The following is a 21,280-nucleotide window of genomic DNA, read 5'->3' on the forward strand; positions in this document are numbered from 1 at the left end:
TGGAGAGTTTTCCTTTCTCTACTCTCACTTTCAGATCAGTGACATGTTTCTCTTTTATAGGACACTATTTCATTTCCTTTTCAGTCTTATAGGCATGTTTTTCATCTTTTTTCTCGTTCCAGATGAGAAACACACCATCATTGTATGTACTGCTTTGGTCTCATAGGCCACATTCTCCTTTTAGAGACGTTAATATACTCTCTCTCTCTCTCTCTCTCTCTCTCTCTCTCTCTCTCTCTCTCTCTCTCTCTCTCTCTCTCTCTCTCTCTCTCTCTCTCTCTCTCTCTCTCTCTCTCTCTCTCTCTCTCTCTCTCTCTCTCTCTCTCTCTCTCTCTCTCTCTCTCTCTCTCTCTCTCTCTCTCTCTCTCTCTCTCTCTCTCTCTCTCTCTCTCTCTCTCTCTCTCTCTCTCTCTCTCATTCAGAAGAGTCATTGACTCTTAAGCTAAATGGCCTTATTGATTCCATATGCTCCCTGATGTTAGGTTTCATTTTTATTTAAAAAATCCTAACTAATTACATCAAATATTATATGAAATGCGGAAAGAATGCATATGAATTGCAAAGCCTAACACTACACTCATGCTAAATCACATTAAGGTTTCAACTGACAGCTCTACTTAAACCTCAACTTGCTTATTGTTCTCTTCCAAATCCAAATCAATTGGCCTTCAACAACTCTCTTCAAGGCCTTTGATACATCAGTGATGGATAAAAAATGAAGAGTCTTCCTGTATCACCTTCATCTATTAAATGAATTCCTTGTGTGCTCATAAGCACATTATGCCAATCTAATAGCACATGAGACCTTGTTGATCTTGTCAACCCATAAATTTCAACCTCCCTAGTGTGTGGAATGGGAAATGAATCGACCAATCATGTGTGCTATTACTAGAAAGCTAACATCTCAACTATTATATACACACTAGTTAAAGTGCATGTACCATGAAGCCTTTTCCAACTCCAACTATTTGTTACATGGGTTCCTACTCCCTCACATTGTTTCTTGATCAAATATCATTGAGCAAGCTCTTCATGCATAATGCTCCAAGCTCCATCTATACAAATAATAATAATAATAATAATAATATAAGGGTAGATACCTCTCACTCACCGTGTGCTTATTCACTCTCTCATTTTGACAAATAAGCTCAAAGAGACCTTTCGTGCAACCTTTAGTCTTAATATATGACTTGCTTTTGTTTGTTGTTGCTTTTGTTGCTTTCATAGGTTATTGTATTGGGCTTGTCCATTGAAGTTATGAGAGTTTTAAATCTGGAGCAACTGTTCACACTTGAGGCATGGCAACCTTTTAACTTGGCTTCATCTACTCCCTTAACTTTGCTACTACTCTTCTTATCTCTTCATCAAGTAGATATGCCAAAGAACTCATTTTCATTAAGAAATGATGTAGAAGAGTCAAAATTGATTTGGATATTTGAATGGATTGATCATTCAACGTCAGCATGTTATTTGTTGGCCTTGAACCATCGATCACTCTAATAATGTATTTATTGTTTTCGAAAGATGTAAAAGATTTGAAATGTCATTTGTATACTTTAGATATTCATCATCAAACCTCTATATGTAATCTTCAAAAGTATAGCCTTGGAGCACTTGCTAAAAGATCTAAAGTTTTGGGAGATTAAATGTTTAGGAACCTTAATTCTTGTTATCCTAAAACAAATTTGACCTTGTACTAGCTTATGATTTAACCACACTATTGGCAATGTAGTCGCACACAATCTTCTTGGCTTCTTATTTTGCACCATAGAGCTTATTGATTGTGCATGATCTAAGTCCATGGCGAGTAAAACCTTGGGCTTAAAGAATCCTTCAATACTTTTGAGTTTTCCCTTATATCTTAAACTTGCTTTCAAAGAAATTGTTGAAAAAATATGCCTTACTTTTGTTATCCACATCATTAAAGGATTCAAAGACATGCTCCAATTCCCCAATTAAAAGAAAGGTTGTCAAGCCAATACATATATATGTTATCTTAGATCTATAACCTAGTTGGGCTCTATAAGCACCTATCTTCTTATGGTTGCTAGAATCTTTATGTGCACATCCCTTCCTATTGCTTTCACTAATGATGAACACTAGCAAGGATTTTCAAAGTCATATAAGCGGGAGACCAAACTAAGGTCAATATTGTAAAAATAATTAAGCCACTTTGGAGGTTGAAGACATACAGTATAAATTTCAATCACTAAAGCAATCAAATTGTTTTAAAGAAACTAAATATGGATCACATATAAATTTATACTGGCTCAACTCAAAACATGACCAAGTGAAATCACCAAGATGAAGTCAACTAGAAAAGAGGACAAATAGATTATTCGAATTGTAAAGCCATCAAAATGGAGATCAAAATGCCTAATTACCGACTTTCGCAATAACTCATACAACTTTCGCAATTTGTGCTTTCTTTAATGTGTGCTTACAACGACCCAAAGTGGATTGTAACTAAAATCTTAGGATCTATTGCTTTATCCTATGCACCTTTGAGAGCATTAACACATCTTTCTTTTTTCCACTCCTCACTATCATTCAAGCTCAAACCAATGAGACAGCACGGCAAGGTAGCTCTCTTTTGTCTTAGCTAGAGAGACGTGATAACAAAAATGAAGGAATCTTATGCCCATTTTTGCAATGGCAACATGCATGCCACTGCGCTTCACAAGAATCAAGCTCTTGCTTCAATGGTGTTTTCAGCCTCTGCGTGGTTTCCTGAAATGCAATCACCCACAATCCTCAGGCTCCCTCATCGTTCTGGCAGCCAGTGAAAAACAAACAGTTTTCCTCTGTTAGAAGTTATGTGTTAACAGTATGCATAGCGCACTTAGAAGCCTTTGAACCAGTTGACACACAGGATAAACATTCTTTTTAAATTTCCCGGCATGGATACTACCATATATCTGGGAGTTTGACACTTTTATGTTGCTTGTGTGTGTGATACACTACTTACTCTACTAGTTATCTTGTAATGTGGCTGTGATTGCATCTGCCATCAGCATATCAACTTACCAAACCTAGCCTGGGTTAGAAGCTTGAAGATTAACCTTGCATATGTCAGATCTATTAGGTATTTTGTGTGTGTGTGTGTCTCCATGTATATTGAATTTGTGACTATCATACAAGAATAGTATGTATGCAAAATCATATTTATGATTTCAAGACAGCTTGAAGGAAAATCAAATTACAAGCCTACTCGGGCAAAGTAAAAGTATGGTTCTCCCTTATATTTCATTTAGCTTTAGCTACACCACTGAAGAGGAAAGACAACATATGCACAATTCAAAGGATAAAAGGGGGGATGAGACCATCGATTGACATGGCATTAGACCTGATAGTGAGCCACCTGTTATCAGTTTCAAAACGTTTCATTTCCCTCACCTTGCTGGATACGCAAGTGAGCCTTGGTAATTGGAATCACTATATTCAAAAAGGACAGAAACACATTGAACTCCAAATAACATTAACGATATCTTGCCAGTGGCAAAGTGGCAGTACACAACAAAGTAGTGATTATAAATTAGAGGATCTTGAACACATCTAGCTCTTTTGACAAGACATAGATGACGAGCCAGATTCGATTTTATTACTTTTCTTGTCAGGCTCATAATACATTGTTGCATAGCGAAATGACTCTTCTTGGTTAGCAGGTGTTCCAATAAGTTTTACTTGCTTCCTTTCTCTCACCCACCTTAGCATAATCTTCATGTGCCTTTTGCTTTTGATACCAATTGTCTGACAAGGCAAAAATAGGAAAAAGAAAGTAATAAAAAGCCACTAGAAACAATACATCACATGCATACAAGCCATAACCTGGACAAGTTTGTTGGCATACTCTCACACAGTCTCTTTAGAGTATAGACGTTTTGGTCTGACATCCTTCGACAGCAATCATGGCTTCTTTGATACTTTTGCATTGTTCAACCGCAATTATGGCTTATTTAATACTTTGCATTCTAGCATTCCTCATAAAGATGACTGTAGAGAGAGAGTGACAGATTTGTGTTGAATTGCTTGCTGACCCTGAGACTTACGCTAGACTCTACAGTGAGCATGCCAGGATACATTGCAGAGTGACACTAAAAAGTTGCTCATGTTAGTGACTCGAGAAGGTTCTTTGTTGTCAAAACACCTTGTGATCATGTGATTCTTCCATGCATCTAAAGTTTGTAACTACAGCATTACGTGTTCATAGAGCAGTTAAACTCTTAGATATGGCCAAAGAGGTAGTCATCACCTTGCATTAACAACACTCAATATCATGAAACATGGTCCTGTTGTAGTTGACTCTCCGATATGGCCAATTAGCTTGGGTTCTCAATACCCAATCTTATAGAACATGTGATTAAGGATTTTTAGTAGCAAAGTCTAATACCATGTGAGAACCCTGCTTCATCCAGCATGACCATTGCCCCTCCTTGGTGCACTACCACCGAAGCCAACAGCTGATCACCGCCCCTCCTATCCCTCGTCTCTCTCAACCTGCACATTTCCTTGCACTCTCAACCCTCATCACCCCACTCAAGCCTTTCACCTACTTCCGGTTGATGTTGCCACAATCAACTGCCTCCCTCCCCATCTCCACCCTGCCCCCCGCCTACTCAGACTTCGCCACCTACTGTTGGGTGTAAAGTCCCTTCGTCTCCGTGTAAATAGACTTAAGGGTGTGAACACACCCTTAATGTACCCTAGCATATAAATACATTCTTTTTATTCTTTGTGTACTGTCGGTACACCTATCTCTTAGTTCACTCTCTCTAACTCTCAGATCAGCTTTGCTCTTTAGCTAATGCCTTGACCTTGCACGCCGTTGCACACTCACCCCTTTAAACTGGTAGCAGAGCAGCAGCCACACAAGTGCCACATCAGCAGCCACGTCATCGCTGCCAGGGCAGATGCCACGTGGCAGTCTGCAGTCGGACAGGTGCAGTCGCCCAGTACAGTCGAACAGGTCTGCACCAGTCAGCTGCATTAATGCAGCCAACCTGGTCATTATTTGGCATTTCTTTTCTGCTATATATGGCAGCTCTCCAGTACATTGTTTCTAACTCGTATTTGACAGATTTCAGCTTCCTGGTGATAGAGACAGCACCCGGGGGTGACAAAGATCGAGGTCCTCAAGGCGGACATACACGCAGATATTCTCCCTACACCCATGTATAATTCTGCATCCTTATACAGCATTCTTCACTGCAAATTTTATGTGTTTCACTATCTCTCTCTCTCTCTCTCTCTCTCTCTCTCTCTTTGTTCCCTCTTTGTCACGGTCATTCGCTTCCGCATTGCTTTACTCTAACATGGTATTAGAGCATTGAAGGACTGACCTAGGGTGGATCTAACTAAAGAGGAGTTTTCAGCGTGACACAAGGCTGAACTTTCAGCATTCAAGTGCGAGCAGGTGGGCTGCGCATTAGAACAAGGTTGAGGCGAGGGTGGGCGTGCGAAAAAAGAGAAGATTTGTTGAAGCTGTTGCTGTTTTCCTGCTGTTAGAGAAGAAAGAAGGCTGTGTTTTTTGGCCTTCAAGTGTAGCTTTTACCTTTTCATCGCCTCCGGCGACTAAAGAAAGTTCAGGACACGGAGACAAGAGCCTAGCAAGCTGCGTTTTCACAGTCAGAGGGCTTTTGCATTTGTGCAGGCATTGCAAGTGAAGATGTCTACAAAGACTGATGTGAAGTTCCAAGCGATTGTGGACCGGAAGGTGCCTGTCTTACTGGCTCTTCCGTCAGATCAAAAGCTCAATGGTGACAATTACCACATATGGCGTGTGATGATGTTGGCCATATTGGAGTCTTATGATTTGGCAGAGCTTATGATAGAGGAGATCAACCAGCCCTCGGTGAGAGATGAGTCCAAACTCTCTTCCACTGCTCGTGCGGAGTTCACCAAAGCCCAATCTCATTGGGACAAACTGAATGCCAAGATTCGTTCTTTTCTTTTTCTATCTTGTACAACAGCCGTGATAGCCCATATAATGCACTTTATGGTCATCGGTGCCTCGGGAGATATGGTTAGAACTTGACCAAATGTACAACCAGATGACCCTTATGAAGAGGGTTTCTTTGGAGATGTATATGCGGACCCTGTCTATAAATAAGTCTTCTTCGCTTCGGGAACACATCAACAAGCTTCGGCAACTTAAGATGTAGGTTCAAAATGCGGGGAAGCCCATTTCCTCCAAAGACATGGCAATCACTTTATTGTCCGAGTGCCACCACGATTCGGTACTTTTTATTACCCTCTTATTACTTTAGGGTGGGAGTCAACTCTTCGTTGGGAAGAGTTAGTTCCTATAGTCTTGGACCAAGAGGAACAATTGAAGGAACGGAATGCTTCCAAATCGAAGGCATTGATTGGTCAAGCCTCTTAGAAGAAGGGGAAGGACTAAAAGAAGAGGGAGGAAAACAAATCCAAGAAGGACAAAGAGAAAGAATCGACATGCCATATTTGTGGTAAGATCGGCCATTGGAAGAAGGATTGCCCCAGTCAAGGACAAGAAAGACACCAAGAAGAAGGACACAAAGGATTTTAGAGCGGCGGCTGCATCCTCATCAGTTGCTTTTCTACACTTAACAGTCAAGGAAAACTCTACACCGAAGACTTCTGATGCTACAATGATAGCTCCCTAGACTCGAGAGTGGATCGTGGACGATGATGCCTCACGGCACATGACTCCTTCGACAGTAGGTGTTGCCCATTTGAGACCATCGCGTGGGCAGATTCTCATAGAAGGCAACTCTTCTGTGTCTATTGCTGCACAGGATAAGATGCAACTGATTCCAAATGGATGTGGTGGTACCCACACTTCCAAGGTATTGCATGTGCCAAGTTTAGGGTATCATTTGCTTTCGGTCCATAAGATTTGTTCTCTTAGTCTCTTCGTGGAGTTTTGACAGTGATGTTGTTCGAGTTCTTGATCATGGATCGAGGAAGGTTCTCTCTTCAAGGTTTGAGGAGAATGGCATCTACAAATTGAAGTCTTTTTCCGCTCTTACTTCTCTTCTTACCTCTCATACACAGTCCGAGCTATGGCATGCTCGGTTTAGCCACCTGAACTATGAGTATCTTCAAAAGGCGTCCAGAGGATCACTTGTTCAAAGTTTGTTGCACATAATGGTGAGCCAGCAGCCATGTGTCTCCTGCATTCGTAGGAAGCAGCATTGGGATGTGATTCCCAACAAAGCTTCAAGGCAGTCTACTTTACCTATGGAGCTTGTATCTACGAATCTTTGTGGCCCGATGAGGAATGAGTCCTTGAAGGAGAGCTTGTACTTCATGTTAATCATCGATAACTAAAGCAGGATGACATGGGCCTACTTCTTAATGTTGAAGTCAGAGGCTTTCTCCCACTTCAAGGATTGGCTTCTCTTCAAGGAGAACCGATCCGGCTGGAGATTGAAGACCTTGCAATCAAAAAAGGGTGGTGAATTTGTTTCTAATGAGTTTGCTCAGTTTTGTGTCGATTAAGGCATTCATCAGGAGTTTGCTAATACCAACACTCCTCAAGAGAATAGTATTTTGGAGCAGAAAAACCGAAGTGTGATCAAGATGGCACGCCGTGATGGTGTTAGCTTGCTCTAGTTCAGTGTCAGTCTGTCATCTCCTGGTTGTGAGCTCCTGTCAGAGTCTGGCAGGAGACAGAAGAGCTCTGTCAGTTTAGGTATAGCTGTTTTTGTGGCAGTCAGCCTTTAGAGGCTGCTTGTTGATGCAGTCGGCCAGTTTTCTGGCCAAGTCGCCAGCTTTTTGGCCAATTGGCCAGATTTATGGCTAGGGGGCTATATATGGCAGTCCCCCCCCCATCAGCCATACACATCGTTTCCAGCCTGATCTGGTGCCCTCACTGATGCTTCGGGATGCGTGCAGGGACTGATCAGTCCATTTCAGAGTATTCAGCATCCATTTCAGTCAGTGCAGATATTCTTCCTTCATTCTCTACTTTCTCTCTGTCTCTCCTCTGTGTTCGTGTTTTCTTCTTCCATTGCGCACTCTCACATGGTATCATCGCTTAACTGAGAGCACGGAGGATCTTCCCCGACAGAGAGACACCATCCCCTTCTTCTGTTGCTGTCGATTTTTTCCCCACAGCCAAGGCGGCTCATACTGGCGGCTCCAACTCTTGTGTTTGCTGCAGGCGGCTGTTTCTGAGGCTGCCACATCATCACCACTCCTCTCCTGGGTGCGTTTTCTACCAAGTGGCCATCTCTACAGCTAGGCGACACTATTCTAGGCTGCGTTTTGCTGTTTTGGAGGTTGTTCCACCTTTTGTGGGCCCCTTTTCTTGCAGGCGGCAATCTCCCAGGCTGCGACTTGTGTTCGGCGGTTTCTGTCTAGGTGATCTTCATCAGACATCATTGCGTTTTGCAGCTCCACGTGTTTGTCGGCCTCCACAGTTTGCGTTTTGGTGGTTGGTGACCCTTCTATTGGTCATCCTTCGGCATCGGCAAAGATTTCTTTGGTGTATTTGGTGTTTGCAGATTTGGAAAATGTCTTATCAGTTTTTAGGATGAACTTCTTTCACATCATTCCTCTAAGCGGAGACGGGATTATCAAGAGTTTCGTGATCGAAGATGGGAGGAGTCTCCTCGCACCCGTCCTTCTTCAGTCCATGCATCTCAGAGGGTTCCATCTACAGTGAAGGTTCCATCGGTGAAGACTTCTTCAGATGTCCGAATGCCTTCCTTGATTCCCTCGACACAGGTGCCCATACTTCCTTCCTTTCCGACGGAAGACAAGTTGGACGGTTCCAACTATTCCCTCTGGTCGTGCAAGGTGGAGTGCATCCTTGATACATTCGACCTATGGGAGCTTGCTTCTTCACCCATCGACCGGCCCCCCGTGGATTCATCCGATGGAAGTTCTATGGACCGTGCAACCTTGTGGGATCGGCTCAACTCTAGAGCCCATTCCTTTCTCTTTATGAGTCTTCACGACTCGGTTCTTGTTCATGTTCACATGTTACAAACGGCGGCGGCAATGTGGAAGAAGCTTGCATCTTTGTACCAGCATAAGATGTTCGCCCACAAGATTTCTTTGGAGAAGAAGATGCTCAGTCTTGATGATTCTTCTTCCATGAAGAAGCACATCACGAAGATGGAGGACATGTGAGGCGAGCTAGCCTCTCTTGGTCAGGTGATTTCATCCGAGGATATGGCGATGATTCTCTTGACTCAGCTGCCGTCTCCCCGATATGATGTCTTCTACACCAGCCTCATCACCTTGAGGACCCGCGAGAAACTTCTATGGGAGGAACTTTCCCCGCTTGTCTTGGAGCATGACGAGCATCTCAGAGAGGTGGGTGCCAGTGGCTCCACCAAGGCTTTTAATGCCGGTACCAGTGGCGGCAAGAAGAAGCAACAAAAGGCGAAGGCCAAGGACAAGAAAGAAGAGGACAAGAAGGATGCGAAGGAGAATAAGCCCAAGTGCCCACACTGTGGGAAGGACACTCATCCCGAGGAGAAGTGTTGGCAAAAGTACCCCCATCTAAAGCCCAAGGAGAAGGACTCCAAGGGGAACCCAGCCACGACAAAGTCTGCTTGTGTGCATGTCTTTGTTCAGGAGGATACAGTCCTAGCTTCTACCACTCAGGAGAAGCCTTGGCTCGTGGATAGCGGAGCATCTTCTCATATGACCTTTAGACAGGATTGGCTTCAGGATCTTCGTTCGAGAGGTGCCACTATCACCATTGGTGACAACTCTACAATTCTTGTTCGAGGCGTGGGGACTTTACCTATGTTTTCCGACAGGCAGTCTTCTTCTGCCAAAGTTCTTTACGTATCTGATTTGCGTTTTAACCTATTGTCTGTGCATGGTCTTACTCAGCTCGGTACCCGAGTCATTTTTACGCAGGATGCAGTCAAAGTGGAGGATGATTCTACAGGTGATGCTCTTTGGACAGGTACACAGAAGGGTGGGCTCTACCAGCTCACAACCTTGGCTGCGAGGGCCTCCCACGATCTTGGGTTGCTTTGGCATGCTCGTTATGGGCATCTAAACCTTGATTCTATTCGACGGGCTTCTCAGAGGAAGATGGTGGAGGGACTTCTCGATTTCCCTCCTCTCCACACCTTATGCCCCAGCTGCTTGAGGGGCAAGCAGCATAGGCAGCCTCACCCACAGGTTGCTTCCAAGAGGGCTTCTTCTCTGCTTGAGTTGGTTCGCACTGACCTTTGCGGACCTATGGGCACGGCCTCCCTTGGGAAGGCCACGTATTTGATGCTGATTGTGGATGATTTCAGTCGTTATGTGTGGCCTTATTTCTTGGAGTACAAGAGTGAGGCGTACTCTCGTTTCTGCAAAAGTGGAAGGTTTTTGTGGAGACCCAAACAACTTCCAAAGTTCGTGGTGTACGCGCTGATCACGGTGGCGAGTTCACTTCTCACCTTTTCTCTCAATTTTGCAAGGATCACGGCATTCAGGTGGAGTATTCCCATCCGAATACACCATCAGAGAATGGTATTGTAGAACGTGCGAATCTGACCATGGTGGAGATGGCCCGATCCATGCTGGAGCATCGGAGTCTTTCTCGTTTCCTTTGGGGTGAGGCAGTGGCTACAACAGTGCATATTCGCAACCGCTCTCCGACTTCGGCGTTGTAGGACATGACTCCTTATGACGCTTTCTTTGGGAGGAAGCCTTCCATGTCCCACTTTCGCATCTTTGGCTGTGCTGCTTTTGTCCATATGGACAAGAAGAAGAGATTGTTGAAGCTTGCCTCTAAGTCGCGACAGCTTATCTTCGTGGGCTATAGCATGACCACGAAGGGATATCGGCTCTACGACCCGACTACACGGAAGATTGAGGTGAGTAGGGATGTGATCTTCGATGAGGCTTCGGCCTCCCAGGATCCAATTGATGGTTCTCTTCCAGGTGCTTCTTCGACATCGACAGACCCTCTCCCTTCACTTCCTTCCAGGATACCTCTTTGCACCCCTCCTTCTTCGGCTCCTTCCCCCCCCCCCCCAATTCCTCCTTCTACTTCGGTTTCTCCTCCCTTTGGCGGAAGTGACTCCTTCTTCGAGTACTTCCACCCCTTCAGCCTCCCTTTCGGAGTCTTCTAGGGATCCACAGTCATTCAATGGGGAGCCTTCTTCAAATGACAAGGATCTACCTTACCCTGGTATGGGGGAATCCCTTTCTGAGACAGGTGCTTTACAGGTTCCGGAGGTTACTCAGTCTCCCTCGCAGCAGCAGGAGTCTCTTAGGATTCCTTTGTGGTATCGCCGGCTTATGCAAGATTCAGGTGTTACTCACTTTCCTGCTTCTTCTACATGTCCCTGCAGATCAGCCTGCTTACAGGCCCAGCGGGAGAGTTCACACTCTTATGTCACAGATTCTTAAGGATTCTGAGCCTTCCATAGTGGAGGAGGCTCTTGCACAGGATATTTGGCGACAGGCTATGCAGGCAGAGCTCGCTTCTTGTGGTGGCTTTGTTGTCTTCTTTTATGAAGACTCCTACTCAGGACCACTAGAGGGTTGCTTTGCGTGTTCTTCGGTATTTACAGGGAACTCGATCCTACGGGACCATGTATGGAGATGGGATCACTCTTTCTGGATGGAGTGATTCTGACTGGGCAGGTGATGTGGATTCGCAACGATCCACTACAGGTTATGCTTTCACCCTTGGCTCTGGTGCTATCTCTTGGAGCAGTAAGAAGCAGCCTACTGTGGCACTTTCTTCTACAGAGGCCGAGTATCGGGCCTTGTGTTCGACCGCTATGAAGGCCGTTTGGCTCCGTCGCTTGATGGCGGAGATTGGCTTTTCCTAGACAGGTCCTACGGAGCTGCACGTGGACAACCAGAGTACCCTTGCTCTTGCAAAGAACCGGTTGTTTCATGCTCGCACGAAGCACATTGAGGTTCAGTACCACTATATTCGAGAGCGGATCGTGGATTCGGAGCTGGCGGTGGCCTATTGTCCCACCGCGGACAATGCGGCTAATCTCTTCACGAAGCCTTTGCCTCAGGCTTCTTTGCTTCATCACATGCGGTTGTTAGCTCTTCAGACCCTCCCAGGATCTGCGAGGGGGTATTAGCCTGCTCTAGTTCAGTGTCAGTCTGTCATCTCCTGGTTGTGAGCTCTTGTCAGAGTCTGGCAGGAGACAGAGGAGCTCTGTCAGTTTAGGTATAGCTGTTTTTTGTGGCAGTCAGTCTTTAGAGGCTGCTTGTTGGTGCAGTCGGCCAATTTTCTGGCCAAGTCGGCCAGCTTTTTGGCCAGTCGGCCAGATTTATGGATGGGGGACTATATATAGCAGCCCCCCCACCATCAGCCATACACATCGTTTTTCAAGTTCAGCACAGTCTCTCTCCTCTCCCACACCGGCATCGGTTCTGCCCTTGTTTCCAGCCTGATCTGGTACCCTCACTGACGATTCGGGCTGCGTGCAGGGACTGATCAGTCCATTTCAGAGTATTCGGCATCCATTTCAATCAGTGCAGATATTCTTCCTTCATTCTCTGCTTTCTCTCTGTCTCTCCTCTATGTTCGTGTTCTCTTCTTCCATTGCGCACTCTCACAGATGGAGCACCGACAGACACCTCTACAGCAGTCCACATCCTAAACCGATCCACCACTTCAGTCATTGACAGGATGACACCTTTTGAGGCTTATTTTGGGACTAAGCCTGATGTCTCTTATTTCAAGATCTTTGGGTGTAATGCCTATGTCCACATCCCGAAGACGCAACGTGACAAATTTGAGGCAGCTTCCTAACAAGTCTTTGTTGGCTACAACTCCCAGTCCTAAGGTTATCGCTTGTATGATCTCGTAAAGCGAGATGTCTACACGAGTCGAGATGTGCGGTTCATGGAAGTTCCGGGCACAAAGGGGGGTGAGGAGCACCCCGTCCTTGGAGATCTAGGGGACAATTGGGCTCCCGAGACAGCTCCTTTGGAGCCAAAGCCTCTTGATGGAGATTCTTCTTCAAATTCCGAGTCTTCTTTTCCACTAGCTACTCCAATGGAGATCCCGCCAATGGATGTTCCTGAGACTTCAGAAGACGGGCAGCACCGAGGAGAGATCCGGCCTCCTCCTTGTTGGACCTGTGACATACTCCGTGATTCAAGGACTGAGGGGATCCCTGAGGAGTGGGAACCACAGGATGGACCGCAGAGGTCACGGCGGCAACAAGCACATACTATGAAGCTTGTTTGCTCTAACTACTATTTGATGTCATGTGTTATGCAAGATAGAAAGCCTACATCAATGAAGGAGGCCTTACAGTCTGATCATTGGCGGAAGGCGATGAAAGCCAAGTTGGAGGCTATTGAGCAGAATGGCACTTGGTTCCTTGTGCCTCATCCCTCTCATAAGAATGTGATTGGTGTCAAATGGGTCTTCAAGACCAAGTACCATAGTGATGGCTCTTTGGACATGCACAAGGTTCACCTTGTTGCTAAAGCTTTTGCACAAAGCCCTAGTGTTGACTTTCATGATACTTTTGCCCCTACGACTCACATGGCAACTATTCGTGTTGTTCTTACCTTGGCTGGTCATAGGAGATGGCCTGTTTTTCAATTGGATGTGAAGTCGTCTTTTTGAATGGTGATTTCAAGGAGGAGATCTATGTAGAGCAGCCTCCTAGCTTTGGTTCCTCAGATGGGCAGGTTTACAGGTTAAAGAAGACCTTGTATGGCCTGAAGCAGCCTCCATGTGCTTGGAACGAGAAGATTGACTCGTTTCTCCATGCCCAGTTGGGATATCGACGTTCTAGGGCTGATCCGCAGCTTTATGTGCACACTTCTGAGGGTAGTCATGTGTTGTTTGTTTTGTATATTGATAACTTGATTATTGCAGGTGCTCATACTTAGAAGGTCGAAGAGACGAAGGCAACCCTACACTAGAAGTTCGAGATGACATATTTAGGATTTCTCCATTTCTTTTTGGACCACGAGATTTATCAGTCTCAGAGGGGGATTTTCATCTCTCAGCAAAGATATATACAGGAGCTCTTGGTGACTTTTGAGATGGAGGATTGTTGGTCCATTTCTACTCCTATGGATCCAAACTAGAAGGCCACTTTACACGCAGATTCTCCTTTGGCAGCTGCTACTCGTTACCGTCAACTGATTGCCTCATTGATTTGGCTCCTCAACCTATGGGTTGATCTATGTTTTGCTATAGGTCTCTTGGCTGGGTTCATGAGTGAATCTCAACAGGTGCATTGGCAGGCTGCTCAGAGGATACTACGATATCTGAGGGGGACCTCCGACTTCGGGATTCATTATCCAGCAGGTACAAGTGCTTTTGATCTTGTTCTTGCAGGTTGGAGTGATTCAAATTGGGCTGGCGATGTGGATCAAAGACAATCTACTACAAGTTATTATTTTACCTTGGGTGTTGGTGCTATATCTTGGAGTAGCAAGAAGCAGCCCACAATAGCCCTATCTTCGACTAAGGCAGAGTATCGGGCTACATCTTCTACCACATGTGAGACTCTGTGGCTTTGACGGTTGTTGGAGAAGCTTGGATGCCCCCAAACTCGTCCTACTATCTTGTGGTGCGACAATGAGAGTGGCATTGTCATGGCACGAAATCTTGTTTTTCATGCCCAAACAAAGCACATAGAGATCCAGTACCACTTCATCAAAAAGAGAAGCTTCTGAATACAATTATAGATGTGGTGTACTGCAAGACGAAGGACAATCTTGCAGATTTGTTTACGAAGGCGCTTCCCCAAGCTCTTCTTTGGAGGCATGCCACATCCCTCAGCCTTATGTCATGTCCAACATCTGAGGGGCTGTTATAAATTGTCATACCCTGGACAGGCAGTTAGGCTATGTACATATGTCTTTTTCCGCTAAGAGTATTACAGTGCGCAGAGCAGAGCAGCAGCCACGCAAGTGCCACATCAACAGCCATGTTATCGCTGCTAGGACAAATGCCACATGGCAATCTATAGTCGAACAAGTGCAATCGGACAGTTCTGCACCAACCGGCTAAGTGAACATCTTAGGGATGTGAGCAACTTGTTTACTGCTACATATACTCAGGGATTATGTGACAAGGTGGAAATGAGTTCTGAGTCATATAGTATGCTATATCAACAATTGGATACAGGATTTAAGCAAGTCTTCAAAACTAAGTGAGTAATGCCTCTGCCAAAACCATTTCACGTTAAGAAGGCTCGAAAACAACTAAATGAGAAAGTTTTAGAACTAATTGGTGAGCCAATGCATCTGGAAAATACACACATATTGAAGTACGGTTCCAAAGAAGTTGCATTTTTATTGAATGCATCCAACAACTTTGTATTGGATATATGTAAAAGAGTAGGGATAGATGGGTAGGACAAGGGTTAGCATGGGAATACCCAATTATACTAACATGGTATATTTCATTTTGTAAACACATTTGCATGGAAGGGTTTTCTGCCCTTTAGGCAACTGCACCAAGTCCCAAGTGCCATTTTCTTCAAGAGATTCCATCTCTGACAGCATGGCTTTATACCATTTCTTGTTGTCATGTCTGTCAATTGCTTCCTTGAAGCAAGACGGTTCACCACAGTCTGTCAACATGATATACTCAGCCACATTAATTGCACCAGGAACAAATCTGTCAGGTTGTCTAGTAGCCCTAGACGATCTTCTAACCCAGTGGTCATTGTTTGCTAGCTGTTTCTGCAAATTTCCATTTTCAGCATGCTGTCCTGGCATTTCAGTCTATAAATCAGCATTAATAGCTTGTTGTCCTGGCTGTTCCTGCACATGTAATGGCTCATTTTCATGGGCAATAGCTGACTGATCATTTCCAGCATCATTTCTTGCATTTACAAGTTCATTTACAGCAGGTATTTGCTGCTGTACAGCGGGCACATTTTGCTATCCAAAAGGTATTTCTTCCCGGAATACAACCCTACGGACCTCCTCAATCTTTTCGGGCTGTTTGAGCATGCGATCTTACCGGAAGATAACATCATTGCTGCACACTATTTTCCTTTTCTCGGGATCCCACAATTTATACCCCATTTCACCCTCGTCACCATATCCTAGGAAAATGCATTTACATGACTTTGGCTCAAGTTTGCTGCGTTTTTCTTTACGAATGTGCACAAAAGCCTCACAGCCAAACACTTTCAGATGAGCATATGAAGGTGGCTTACCCGACCACGCTTCTTCGGGAACTCCCCCCCTCAAAGACCTGTTTGGTGACCGATTAATCAAGTGAACAGCTGTCATAACAACCTCTGCCCAAAAACCATGGAGTAATGCAGCATGAGACAGCATCATACGGACCTTATCCTGTATGGTCCAATTCATACGCTCTGCAACTCCATTTTGGGGTGGATTATGAGGGGCAGTAAGCTCCCTCTTTATCCCTTTGATGTCACAAAATGCCTGAAAGGCTTTGGACACATATTTCCCACCATTGTCAGAGCGAAGACACTTAAGTGTCTTATCTATCTGATTTTCAGTCAATGCCAATAATTTTTTAAACTTGTCAAGCACCTCATTCTTGCTACGAATAGGGTAAACCCATACTTTCCATGTAGCATCATCGACAAAGGTGACAAAATATTTCTTTCCCCCTAAAGATAATCCTGGCATTTGACATACATCCGAATGTACTAACTCTAGAGAGAAGATTTCAAAGAAATAGACTTTTTGTGAGAAGTTTGTGCATGTTTGCCATAAATACAATGATCACAATGCTCAAAATCAGCATAACGAAGACAAGGCAAGTAACCCAAACGAGAAAGCACTTTCATTCATGTTTGACTCATGTGTCCCAACCGGCCATGCCACAAAGCAACACTTGGCTGCTCGATCACGGCAACAACATGGTCACGCACACTAGATACATGAAGTGGATACAACGCATCACTCTTGCAACCTCTGGCAATAACCCTAGATCCCTTACAGATCTTCCATTTTCCATCACCAAAGGTAGTATGAAAACCATCATCATCTAGCTGCCTTGTGCTAATCAAGCTCTTCTTGAGCTGAGATACATGCCGTACATACTGAAGTGAAAAGATAGAGCCATGCTGAAACTGTAATTGCGCACTGCCAATACCTGCAATCTCACATACATAGTTGTCCCCAAGATGGACAACACTATGTCGACCCCCTATATAGGCGGAAAACCACTCACAATGAGGGGTGACATGAAAGGAAGCCCCTGATTCAAGAATCCAGGTCTGCATGTCATCATCTGTATCTGCAAGTAGAGCATGTGCAACAAAATGTGAAGAGACAAAGAGTACATCACTCCCACTGTCATTGTCATGAGTGACTACATTCACCTCTTCAATTTTTACACAGCTCTTCTTAGGCTGATTATCCTTCTCTTCCTTGCAGTCATCTGTCTTCTTGCATTTTTCTTTCTCTTTCTTTCATTTGTAGAAGTCACGTTTAAAGTGACCCTTCTTGCCACAATGATGGCATTCAATATCTTTGCCACATGATTTACTGCGTCCCTTGCCATTATATTTGCCCTTTTGCTGTGATCTGCCCCTAGTATGCAAAGCACTGGAAGACTTACTGGATGCATTGTTCTGCCGATTCATCTCTTCCATAAGTAGAGCACTCTCTACATCAGCATACAAAAGGATCACATTAGAATTGCTCATAGCAGTCTTGAATGTATCCCAACTCTCTGGTAGAGTGCAAAGCAAGAAAGTAGCCTTAAATTCCTCATCAATCATGAACTTCAAGGCAACCAGCTGGCTGAAAATGGAGTTAAACTTACTCAAGTGAGTAGGCATTGCTGTACCTTCTTTCATACGCAAATCCATAAGCTTTTTCAGCCAATACACTTTACTTGCAGCACTCTTCTGTGCATACTGTTCTTCCAGTCTAGTCCATATAGCATATGCAGAATCCAAACCTTCAATGTTGAAGAGCAAGGCATCAAAAATTGATAGCTCTATGGTTGAGCGTGCAAGCTCATTTAACTCATCCCAAACGTCCTGATCCATGTCCGCAGGCTTTGCCCCTTTAGTTTTGATCGGCTTTGCATGCATCTTTTGTAATAGGATATTGTAGTACTGTTTTTGCTACACTGCAAAATTATGTGCACCTTCAAGCTTCTTTATATGCATCAAATTACTGCTTTCATTGCTGCCAGCCATGGTTTTCAGCCCAAATATGACCAAAAAACCAGTAAATGCAGGCCCAAACTGTCACCCAAGTGACCAAAGTACAAACAAGTACCAATCAGCAATAAATGACCACACAGAAGTACAGATTTCAGATCTGTAATTAAGTTTTCGGAAGCACCAAACCAAGTGCTACAGCATTATCCAACTGATTACAGCTGTTCCAAAGGGCATGTGCATCACATTACATGAGAAATCCCAAAATTTCAGCTGCGATTTCTGTTGTACATGTACCCACAGGCATAAAATTTGACACGAACGGTCAAAAGCCCCAAAATTTTGTGCTCAAAGCTTCAAACATGCATCTGCATTTCCTTTGTCATGCATAGGACTGTCCAGTTTTGCCAAAATAAAGCAATTTCAGCAAAACTCCCAAATTTTACCAAGTGTTGATGTCCAAATTGCGTGGAATTCAACCTTCATGTATATAAAATGACCAAGTGCTGCACAAATTTTGCCCAAATCGCAAAAGTCCCAAATTGCACAGGGTCCAGTGTGCCTCAATGTCGAGAAATTGGGTCAATTTCAGCCCAATTTGTGCATGTACATGAAAAGCCCCAAATGTCCGGGACAAAATGTCACAAATTCCTGCAATTTCTGAGACAAATATCACTGTTGCATCTTGCTCGCACCAAATCTGGACAAATCCCCAAATTTTCCAAGTCCTGCGTACACTAATTTCAGTGAAATTGAAAGAATTTCACTAAAATGTGAAAAGCCCCAAAATTCCCAGGCAAATGTGCACTGACTTTGCAATTTCTGAGTCAGATTGTCCAATTCTATGTTGAGATCCCCAGATTCAAGAAAAGCCCCAAATTTCTGAGCCGATTTTGCATAGATTTGAGATCTTGTGCTTAGCCACGCAAAACCCCGTCATAGGGTGAAAGAAATTTCAAAAAAAGATTGAATTTTTGAAAAAATATCTGACGGGTTGACGAACCCGTCAGTCGTGTGCTGCGAGGCCCGCCTGTTCGCCGCTACGCGCTGATCGCCGTGCCCGCCGTGCAGTCGTCTGTGCTTCATGCCTGCTGTCTCGTCACATGGTCGCCCATTAGCGCATCCGTGCAGCCCGTTGAAACCGTCACGCGTTGAAGCCATCACCCGCTGAAGAAACCATCACGCGCTGAAGCCGTCAGCGCCCGCTGAAGCCGACGACTGATGTCCTCGTAGGACTCCTACAACACACGAGCTTGCCTGCAACCTGCCCGTTGCTCCTGTCAACTGCCTCTCAACTGCTACTCGTCAAAGTCCTGCAGCACCTTGGATGTCTCTTACCAGCTTTGATACTAGTTTGTAGGGTAAGGTTAGGCACGGAGATCGAGGCAGACAGACCTTACGTGCAGTGAGAGAGACAGAGAGAGTGCGAGTGAGCAGAGTAGAGAGTGAACACGTTTTTTGGTACAATGACGAGTGTACCACTTTAGGTTTTTAGATAGATATATGTATGAAAGTACAATGTCCCAAGGGTGTGTTCACACCCGTGCACATATAAAAGGCACGACGGCCCTTTATTCCCAACAACAAGCATGCCATAGCTCCGCATTGTCCATTGTGAGCGAAAGACTAGTGACTACTAGAGCACCATGCGACTATCAATCATATGTATCCAGCAAGAATAGACCCTTACACAGGGTGCCAACCAGCCTGAGTACATAATCCATCTCTCTATCTCTGACAATGCATTTGTCATCCTCAAAGATGACTTGAAAGCCATGCTTATTGAAAGCAAAGATAAACAACAAGTTCTTTGTAATGCCAGGCTCAAACAAGACATCTAGAAGCATGAAATCAGAATCATCTGCAACAGTAATAGTGAGTGTCTCAGCAACATTAAATGCTGAATCCATTGATATGCTGGCTGATGTCTCTAGGACAATCAAATCGGACTCCTTTCTCTTTGGCCAATCTCTTTCTGCATTCATCAATATAATGACTGGGCTTCTCACAATAATGGAATTTCCCCTTCTTTTTAGACTTTTTTAAAGTCTTGGACAGCCTTATTTAATGGCTGTCCAGCATCCCAGCATCACCCTTTTGCTGAATTTTTACATTTTGCCAACTTTACCTTTGCCTTTGAACTTGGAAAGCATAGCCACATCACCTGAACACAATGCAACATTCTTCTGAGTTTGTTCCTCTTGCAACAAGAGGCCGTCCAACTCCACAAATGTAAGGGGCTACTACCCCCTCAAAGACAACATAAAAAATGTGTGGAAACCAAGATATGACTCTGGAAGAGAGTTCAGTGTAATGATCACCAATTCAACATCCTAAATAACCTCATCAATATTGAGCAGTTGCTCATACAAATCTTGTATGTGAGTAAGGTGATATCTCATGCTATCACTCTCATCCATGTTCATATTGGCCTACTCTCTCTGGAAATAAGATAGCTTAGCCTCATTGCGGGATGCAAACATACGCTCAAGAATGTCCCATGCTGATTTTGAGGTCTTACAAGACCGAATCTACAGAATAATTGCCCTTTTCCCTAACAAGGCAATCAAAGAAAGTACTTGTGCATCCTTGGAATTCCATTTTCTCTAATCCTTCATAGGAGAGGGAGGAGGGGTGGCAGCACCAACAGAACCACTTGTTTTGGAGTGTTCAGCTGAGATAACTAAGATGCAATACCTCCCGGTCGCTACAAATCACCTGTAACATAGTCTCACAAGTCCTTCCCAACAAGAAGGCTACAGACCATAAAACTCCACAGTGGGTAGTTTGTGCCATCAAGTTTGTCCTCTTAAGAGAGAGTACCAAGTATGCTTCTCTGCTCATTATTCCCCTGACGTGCCATACTGTTAGTAGTGAACAAAAATCTGCAGCCAAATAGTTCAACCAAACAATCACACAAAAATTTAACTCTAGAACTACCTTTAGAAGTGGTGATACAACTTATTAATGTAGTTGTGTTCACACTACAAACCAACTAACTAAAACATTGGATATTGCCCATAGAATTAGCAAATTCTAACATCTATGCCACCTGCTCCTCTCTTTCGCACCTTCACTATCATTGGTTTCTTCCACCCCTCCTCTCGATTGTGAACCAAAGTAGTTATACTCTTCTCCTTCTTGACCTTCACCTCTCCTCAATTGTCTACAATCCAAGTCTGAGTGACATCATCATCAAGTGACAAGAGTGCATCAATCACATCAGCCTTGGTATT

At 44.3% G+C, this 21,280-nt stretch overlaps 1 protein-coding gene across 1 annotated transcript in view; it reads right to left on the reverse strand.

Annotated features, from left to right (window-relative positions):
• Window positions 1-3,209: 3,209 nt before the first annotated feature.
• The window catches only part of LOC148015099 (uncharacterized), a 39,054-nt gene continuing 20,983 nt past the window's right edge, over window positions 3,210-21,280 (reverse strand). Inside the window, exon 4 of the mRNA XM_087664919.1 lies at window positions 3,210-3,750. The gene's annotated coding sequence lies outside the window, so the exon portion shown is untranslated. The remainder of the gene's footprint in view (window positions 3,751-21,280) is intronic.

This window comes from Lygodium microphyllum, chromosome 24 (genome assembly GCF_053477565.2).
Source record: "Lygodium microphyllum isolate KBCC chromosome 24, Lygodium_microphyllum_v1.1.10, whole genome shotgun sequence".
NCBI lineage: Eukaryota > Viridiplantae > Streptophyta > Polypodiopsida > Schizaeales > Lygodiaceae > Lygodium > Lygodium microphyllum.